The 9,893-nt window shown below is 27.3% G+C and overlaps 1 long non-coding RNA gene across 1 annotated transcript in view; it reads right to left on the bottom strand.

Annotated features, from left to right (window-relative positions):
* Positions 1 to 8,331: 8,331 nt before the first annotated feature.
* The window catches only part of LOC139427033 (uncharacterized), a 140,247-nt gene continuing 138,685 nt past the window's right edge, over positions 8,332 to 9,893 (bottom strand). Inside the window, exon 3 of the long non-coding RNA XR_011638168.2 lies at positions 8,332 to 8,442. This is a non-coding gene — a long non-coding RNA (uncharacterized LOC139427033). The remainder of the gene's footprint in view (positions 8,443 to 9,893) is intronic.

Here is a 9,893-nt window from a genome sequence, read left to right as displayed (position 1 = left end):
TGATCGGAAAAAATCGCTCTAACAAATGGTTCGAAATTGATGTTTTCTACACCCAAGACATTGATCTAGCATATTACATTTGAAGTACCATTTAAAAGATATTGATTTAAGCACAAATAGTGCTTCAAAAAATAATTAAAAACTGTTGAGAAAATTAAGATAGATGCAATTTAATTATAAACAGACTTTGGTAATTAGGGAACTATTACAATTCGTCTTTGGTCTCTTGCTAGTTAGCGTATTTCAGAATAAACAGAAAAGTTAGGGAAAGTTAAACTACTATTCTTACAAATTTTGCAATTTACTATCCGATATGCGGATTGTAATCAAGTACTTAGATTTAAAGTACCTATGTAATGATCTCTATTTAAATACAAATAGAGCTCCCAAAAGAAAAATTATTACTACTCTTAAGAACATTTAGTTTAATTCCAATTCATTTAAAAAAAATCTATATATTTTAGCAAACTGTTACATTTCGTCTTTAGCTACACAAAGGCAAGTTAACTCCTTTCAGAATAAGTAGAAAAGTCGAAGGAAAATAAATGATAGGTTATCCAACGGACCAAGCTGGTTTCTTCGCCTGATTACCAAGGATCAAGCTAGAACGGGCATCGGCAATCCTCGTTAATCCCAGTTCTCTGGATAGTTGGAAAGAGAACACTTGCTTTCCTCATCCAAACCAAAAGAATGAAGAAAGAAAAGAGGGTCTGTCATTCGAGTTACCCATTTAGAAGCATTGAAAGAACCCTCTAACTTTGCTATCATCCATTATCAATGACTTCCATCAAATATCAAGACGTAAAAGAGTTGTCTTTTATTTTCGGCTGCTTGCCAATGGGGATCAAGAGTAGTGTGGTATAAATTTTAATTGAGGACGGGAAAGCGAAGAAAGACGATGAATGCATTGCTTAACTTGAAAAGGATGAAAGAAATAGTCACACTTCTCATTCAAGCTTAGCCATGAATTATCAGCCGACTTGATGAATATTTATACGAAATCAAAGTCCATGCGTTAATTGTTCTTGAGATGGCTTGTTTTCTAGTCTAATAAACTTTGAAAATATTTTTTCTCTGCTTTGAAACTTTATTGTTAAAACAATGTAGCGTGACCTTTACTTCAAAGCAGATGGTTATGGAAATGCAATATTGTATTAATTTAAATTTTATTTATTTATTGCGCTCAGAATCTCACTATCGTGTAAGTTTGATTTCAAGAATTTAATTCCATACCCAGTTTGTTTATTTTCAAAAACTAAAATTTAAGTTTTAGGTGTATCTTTTTAAACCTTTTTAAATAAATTTTTATTTACTTTTTATGTCATACCCATATTTTTACTTTATTATATTAGTTTAAAAATAAAATTAAATAAAACTAAATTTCAATTTTATAATTCTACGTGATTTTTCAGTTATTTAATATTTTCTTGATGAAATGCAGTTCAACGGAAAAAATATGATAGAACTTAGGTACTTAAAACAAAAATTAATGAACCCAATGATTTGTATGAAGATTATCTCTGTTTAAACTACTTTTATTGATTTAAATACTATTTTTTTTCAATTGAGGACGGGAAGGAGAGGAAAGACGAGGAATGCATTGGTTAACTTAAAAAGGATGAAAGAAACTGTCACACTTCTCATTGAAGCTTAATCATCAACCGGTGATTTTGCTTGATGAATATTCATACAAAATTAAAGTTCCTGCGTTAATAATTCGTGAGATGGCTTGTTTTTTATTTTTTCTTTGTTTTGAATCATTATTTTTAAGACAATGCAATGTGACCTTTAATATAATACTTCAAAACAGATACATGTCGAAATACAAAATTGCGGTTATTTTAATTTTATTTATTTATTTCTCTCAGAATCCAAGTATTATGTAAATAAGATTTTAAGCATTTAATTTCATAATCAGCTCGCTTATTTTTATAAACTACTTTTAGGTTTATTTTTTTAATAAATATTTATTTATTTCTACCATGCTCATTTTCTTTTTTTTTTTTGTATAAGCTTAAAAACGAAATTAAATAAAAAGTTAATTTTATTTTTTATAACTCAATGCGATTCTTCAGTTATTTAATACTTTTTTTGTCTAAATACAGTTTGACCAAAATATAGGATATAACTTTGGTATTTTAAACTAAAATTAATAAAACCTGTAACCTGTATGAAAATTATCTCTATCGAAACTGCTTTTCATTTATTTATTTCATTTGTTTTCATTTATTTATTGCATTTATTTTGCTTGATGAATAAGTACGGGTCTTATATTTATACGAAATATAAGACCATACGTTAATTGTTCTTGAGATAGCCTGCTTTTTAGTCTAATAAACTTGGAAATTATTTTTTCTTTGTTTCGAATCGCTGTTTTCAAGACTATGTTATGTGACCCTTCATATAATACTTCAAAACAGGTGCTTATAGAAATACAAGATTGCGCTTATTTTAATTTTATTTATTTATTTTGCTCAGAATTTCACAATTGTGCAAGCTTGATTTTTAGAATTTATTTTCATACCAAGCTCGTTTATTTTTATAATCAAGTTTTTGGAGTATTTTTTAAATCTTTTAAAATGAATTTTTATTTACTTTTTACCATAGCCATTTTCTTAATTCTTTTTATATATATAAGCTTAAAAGCAAAATTAAATGAAAAATTGAATTTTATTCTTAAATTTTTTTGTGATTTTTCATTTATTTAATACTTTCTTGGAAAAGCATAGTTCAACCAAAATATTAAAGCTATGGTTTTTTAAACTAAATTTAATGAATCCAATGATTTGTATGAAGATTATCTCTATCTAAACAGCTTTTTAGTTACTTAAATACTATTTTTTTAAAATTGAGGTTGGGAAGCGAAGTAGACGATGAATGCGTTGCATAACTTGAAAAGAATGAAAGAAATAGTCACACTTCTCATTAAAGCGTATCCAGGAAGTATCATCCAGTGATTTTGCTTGTTAAATATTTATCTAAAAGTCCATGCATTAATTGCTCTTGCAATGGCGTCTTTTCTAGTCTAATAATCTTTCCGTTTATATTTTTTCTGAGAACTTAAAGTCAAATTCAATTCAATTTTTAGATAAAAAAATTTAATTTTTCTTTTATTTTTTAATTTGTTGGTAAGTCTCATGGTTTAATTGCTTAAACTATTTTTTAATCTACTTCACTTAAGTAAATTTTTTTTTTAAAAAAAATCTTGATTTAAAAGCAAAGAATAAATGCTGAATAGCTTTTTCATAATTTTACATATTTTTTAACTAATTAGTCACCAAAATATCAGACAGAATTTAGATATTTTCAACCAATTATAAGAATTCACTGATTTATTTCAAAATCAACTCAGAACTACTTTTCTAATTTACTTGAAAGCAAAAAAATATTTTCTTTTTTTTTGACGCTTCCGAAAACCCAGGTTTGTAAGTTTTGTTATTTTACAAAAATAAAATTATCAAGTTAGTTAAACTTCTATATTGAAATTTAGAATTTTCTTAGATAATTTTAAATTTAAAAAAAAAAATTTGAAATACTGCTGCATATCAAATGGTGCTGCGCTCAAATTACTTTGGCTCTAAATATAATGAAAAGTGGTTTTCATGGTGAACAATTAATTTCCGGCCTTCATTCATTACAAGCATTGATTGAAATTATATTCATACGTTTACCGCATATTTTCTAAAAATTAATCTTGATAATTTTAAAATGAGACATTTGTTTTAAATTAAGTTAAGTAAATTTTTAAATTGTTTTGTTGTTTTAAATAGTTATTGGTTGGAAAACACGATGCAATTTTGTTACGATACTTGCAAATTCAGAATATTTATGACATATAAAAATTTTAATTGCTGATTTCTCTAATGTTTGTTGGTGAATTTTATCGAAATAAGCTCTATTATATTTCAATTTCTGGATATTAATTATTATAAAAAATGTCTTCTTTTCTTAGACGCTTCTGGAAACCCAGGTTTGTAAGTTTTGTTATTTTACCAAAAATAAAATATATCAAATTAGTTAAACTTCTATACTGAAAATTAGATTTTTCTTAGATAATTGTAATTTTAAAAAAATGCAGCTGCATATCAAAAGGTGGGCTCAAATGATTTTTCCTCCAAATATAATGAAAAATTATTTTCATATGCGAACAATTAATTTACGGTCTTCATTCATTACAAGCGTTGACCGAAATTATCTTCAGACGTTTACGGCAGATTTTCTGAAAATTAATCTTTATAAATTAAAAAAAAAATATTTGTTTTAAAATCATTACACTTTTTTAATAATAAAAGATCCAAGAAATGAAACTGAAATGAACAACTGACGAAAAGTACTTGATGTGTCTATGAAGAAAAAATTTCTGGGGAAATTACCGTACTGCATAGTAATGACATTTCTGGGGGAAAAAAGATATAATGTTAGTTTATAAAACCAAAATATGATGTATTTAAACCATTCATTTGTAATTTTTAGTCTATATGGTAACGGTTTACCGGAAATTCTGGTTTTAAAAATTATAGTCTTATAATCACATAGTTAGTCACACATTATTTTATATCATATATTTAATCACCTAATATCATATATTAATCACATATTAATTCACCTGAAAATATTTTTACCTAACTACTAACATTTCAATTGTTTTAATGTTAGTCATTAGCTTTGTTAAAAATGAATATAACACAACAAAAGAAACAATATTCAATGGCTATGTAATCTTTAAAAAGTAAAAAACAATAAAAAAGTAGGAAAATAATTTTAACATTGTGCAGATTTCCACAAAAACTATAAAATGCATTCGTTTAATGTTTATATTGATATAGCTCTTTGACAAAACATTTCCTCTCTAATGAATTAGATTACAGTGGATAAAATGCGTAAAAGGGAATATCAAACCTTAATCGCGATATAAAACATAAAAGCAATAATTTCAAATACTCAGCAAGACTTATGGAGGAAATTATTAAGAACACCGGAAAAGATTCACCCAACATTTTGATTGTAAATTCTCAGCAAATGAAGAGCTGAAAATTAAATTAAATGCAAGAGTCTCAAATTCTATTTTATTCCACATATTCCTCCTATAAACGCTTTAAGCCAAGAATCTGCGAGTAAAAAAATAAATAAAAGCAAAGAAAGAACGTCTTTAAAGTTAAAAAAAGAATAACAGATTGCAGCAGTAAATTAATCTTAAAGAAGATGCAACTGCAGGAAAGTGGTTTCACCTTGGTGATTTCCATGAAATCCGTGGTATTCTTTCTTTCATTGAAAGCAAAGATAAAAGAGTTTGTCCGAATATTTAACGATGCACTTCACGGATCCTTCGTTACTCCAACCGTAAAGTAATTAAAAGTTTCTATTTAAGAACAGAATGAGAATGCAAAATCACAATGCAGTATTCATTTGAAAGGAAAAGAACTCTTGGATTTCTCAAAAATGAATTAGACGCCAACCCATCTTAAGAATCAGTTGTTGGCGTGTCACGTTCAAACGTGTGTAATTAAAGGAGGATTCAAAAGGGAACTTTTCTTGGCGAACTTCATAGGAAGAGTTGAGGGGGTGTTGGGCTTCTAGCTCTCTTTTCCACCGAAGATCATTCGCGAAACGTGATGCGCTAATTTCGTTAAAATAACGAGATGTTAATATGAAAAGGAATATGAAATATTTTGCCCTCGCAGTTCGAAAAGAGATTTAAAACTTTTCTCTGAGTTTTCCTCACCGAAGAAAACGTGGTTATGTCTTTCGGAGTCTTTAGATGTTCTCTTCAAAGCATGGAAGAACCATTTTGTTGGACATTCGTCTTCAAGAATAGGATTGAAGAGTAATCTCTAACAGAATTCTTCTTCACTTTATTGTCTTAACTCATTCGAGTTTCTCATTTGGATCTTTTAAATTCAATTTAGAGCGGCCATACATTTGCTAGAACTTTTGCTTAATGTTCTTTTTCTTTGAATTTATGGAACAAATTGGAATAAAACTCTAGTTTTAATTTTTAAATTATATATTTTGTAATCATATTTATGGGGATTAATTAATTTTTAAATGTCTAAAATAAATTACTTTCACTGTTAACACTGGAAAAGCATATGCAAGGTTCTTTTTACACTGCTAGATTTTTTCTTCTAAAATGATGGTAAAATAATCGGCTGCAGTCTCTCCATCTAATTAACCGTAAATTTTACGGTCAAGAAAATTTTTGCTATTAAACTGTTTACAACTATTACGGTAAAAAGATCTTTAATACGAAACTATACGGTTTTTTAACCATTTGCAACTAGCATGGTTTTAAAACATAGTGCTGCCATCTATGTGTGAATGAGTGTATCGTATTCTAATAGCTCAGAGTCGGGAATGCAAGACACTGGAAACTCTTCATGTGTTGAAGGGCATGTAGAAAATATTGTGGCGTCAACACTGGGACTGGGGGATAATTTCTCATGAGATTGACAGATTAGCCCTCTCGGCTATAATATGTACCCATGTGCAAGGGACTAAGTGGTTTTATTAGGTTCGTCTAGAATCTAGATGGTGCAATAGAATTCCAGTTGTTTAACCGTATTAGGTAAAAGCAGTCAAAAAATGGTTTTTCTCACAGTTAACAGTTTGAATACCATCTTATTTATGACTATTTAACTGATTTGTTTGAATATGGTAAAATAACAATTATATAAACTATTATTTAATAACTTTTTCGAGAAATTTCTAACACTGTAGTTCATGTTTAAAAACTTTAAAAAACTGTCTTTATACATTTGCATATTTCGTGTGCATCGTCGACTGTCAAAATATAATGAGTTTAATTTTTCATAGTATATATATTTTTTCAATTATAAAATATGGAATCGTGAAATGGATTGTGGCGCTGTCTTTAAATTAATGCTAAAGAACACTATAATTGCCAAAATGGTAATAGATTTTATGACTACTCTAAGCGATCTGTACTTTAAAAAATATGAAATGATTTGATAGGCATGGAGACCGTTAAATTTTAACATAAAATAATAACGTTTTACATGAAATTCATGCTTAACTAGACACTTAATTTTTTAACAGCAATTTTAAAGTAAGATTTAAAATTAACGTATTCGCATGAAATATTTCTTTAAAAGTAAAAGTTATTTTACTAATTATTTTTATATGAAATCTTAAAAAGCATGAATTACAATAATAATTTTTCAGTCAAACATGACTAGGTTCAGAAGTTATCATTGGTTCATATTTTCATATTTAACTGTTGTTTCACTGTTTATGAGCAGTTAGTAATATCTAAAATAGCTGCAGCAATGTTCTCATTATCTCATTTTTCTTCTGTCAATCAGTTAGCCTCGTTATTTCTAGTTTTTATAATCAATGCAATATGTTTGAACTAAGCTAATAAATCGCTAGTTGGTATTTAGTTCACAGCCTGTAAATTATTCCGTGGCAAGTTTTTCATTTGAATTGTATTATGAAAATAGTTTAGAAAGGTTAGGGTAAGTTGAATAAAACCAGGTTGAAAATTGGAAAAATTGATATTTTGAAGGGTAAATTTATTATTTTTTGGAAGTATGTAAATGCTCAAATTAATCCTACCTTGTATGATATCGAGTAATTATTGATATAATGAAAAAAACCTTGTTTTTCCGACTGAAATATTCATTTACAGGATAATATTTATTCATAGCTGTTTAAAAATGAAAGAGCGTAAGTAATTTTGTATTTATTTTGTTGGAAATTACAGTTAATTATTTGACCTAATTTAGAACAGAAATCACAAATAAAAACTTCAATCATGCTATTCTGCATAGCTACAGGTTTCATGTGTTCTTCATTTACAGTAAAAACACTGTATGCAACCTACCCGAGCTTTTGTCCTGTAGATTAGTTTTTTGCACTATTCGGTTATTGACCAGAAAAAAAAAGACTTAACATATTTTGAACGAGATGCGAAACCGGTTTTTAAAACTTAAACAAATAGCTTAAAGAGAAGTCATCATCCAAACGAACTTACCTGAAATAATTCTTCAAGTAATTAGAAACAGCCGAGAAAAATCAGTGAAGATCATAACTTTTTATTCAAATTTTTCAAAATATTTCGTTAATGAACAACAGCTATTTGCTATATCTTTCATTCATTTCTCAATAACAAGATAAATGTCTGCAACCAGTTTCAAGTGGTTTCTAATAAATAGCTGTAGTAATCTAGTTCAAGTTTTAGATATCTGCCCGGTTTTGTCTAACTCTCTCTTACTTTATTTGGTGTTTAAATACTTAAAATTTTTTACACTGTTCATATTGCGAGAAATAATTTTCCTTCTGGTTTTTAAATACTACAAATAAAATTTAAACTTACCTATATAAACGTTCAGCTTGATCTAAATATTATCAGCAGAGTTTTCTTACAGATGTTGTAGTTTGAATGCTACTATGCAAGACCATATAGAAGTTTTAAATTCTTTTCTAAAACGATAAAAATAATATTTAAAAAACTTTTATAATTACAATAAAATTTATTCGAAAAATACATGCATGCATTACTAGAAAATAAAAGAATAATTTTTTTGTTTCTTTTGTTTGAATAACTATGTATCTGACAACAATCTATACCCATAATGAATTTGCGACAAAATTTTGTACATTTTTTGTAAGCAGATCAAATGTTAGTAAATCGTAATTGAATTTTTTTCATTCTACAGTTAGAGGACTTTGGCCCCTACATCTTCTGGAGTAACAAGTTATCCTAAAATATTTTCAGGGACGATGATTAGCTTACATACCTGTGACAAAGAATGGTTTAAAATAAAGTAGTGATTAATTTATGTAACTGAATAAGAGAAGAATTTGATAACTTTTAAACCTCGCAACACATTTTCACTCAAAATAATTTATGCGGTTCTATGTATAAATATATATATATATATAAACAGAAAATTAAAAAACAAATAGTTACAAATTATAGGCTTCTCATAACCACAAAAATTAATCCTGTTACTCTTTGAGTTTCATAGTTGAATAAACTCTGGTTTTGGGCAGTATTAAATTTATACTTAATAGACAGTACTTTCAAAAAAGCTTCAGTATGCAAAGACCTTTTTAAAAATGTCAGGTTCTATTAATAAGAAACTTAAGAGCCGTTTTTTGCTCTTTTATTGTAAGTTTGACAGGCATTTATACTCTGGGATAAACTGACGGTTGGTTTAGAAAAAAATGGTAATGAATTTTACAGTACTTACATGTTCTCCCTTTTGTGATCAAATCACATCCTTCGAGTTCCCCAAATTAGGGTTTATTCGAATTAAAAGAGTCTTATTCAGGTAAGTAATTATTTGTAATAATTGAAACTACTATTTATTAGAATTACTTATTTACTGATTTTATATAGCAAGATGACAGGTTTATACTTTTTTCATAAAGTAACGTTTTTACTTCATGGTTATAACGAGGAATTATTAAACGAATAAGAATGTTTTCCTGAACTTCTTATTTCTTTAATATTTATAGTAATATTTAATTTTTAATATTTAATTTTAATATTCGTTTAATACTTATAATTAAAAAAGTCTATTTTAAATTTGTCTTAAAGTCAAAATAAAATGGTAAATTTCTTTATAGATAATTTGAATAATAATAATAATAATAATTTTAATAGAACGGATTGGAGTTTTTCAGAAATAACGAATTAAGTTCAAAGATTTAATTCATGGTTCTCATACGGGAGAAAAAACATTTCCTAGTTTTAAGTCTTCAATGCTTTTCTACAATTTGATCATGAATGGATGGGAGTTTTGCAGAAATAACGAAGTAAGTTCAAAGATTTAATTAATGATTCTCATACGGGCGAAAAAAAAATTCCTAGTTTTAAGTCTTCAATGCTTTTCTACAATTTAATCATGAATGGATGGGAGTTTTGC

Source organism: Parasteatoda tepidariorum, chromosome 11 (genome assembly GCF_982258835.1).
Source record: "Parasteatoda tepidariorum strain Cologne lab strain chromosome 11, Ptep-v5.0, whole genome shotgun sequence".
Lineage (NCBI taxonomy): Eukaryota > Metazoa > Arthropoda > Arachnida > Araneae > Theridiidae > Parasteatoda > Parasteatoda tepidariorum.
The sequence above is the reverse complement of the archived record's forward strand: the minus strand, read 5'-3'. Positions and strand labels throughout refer to the sequence as shown.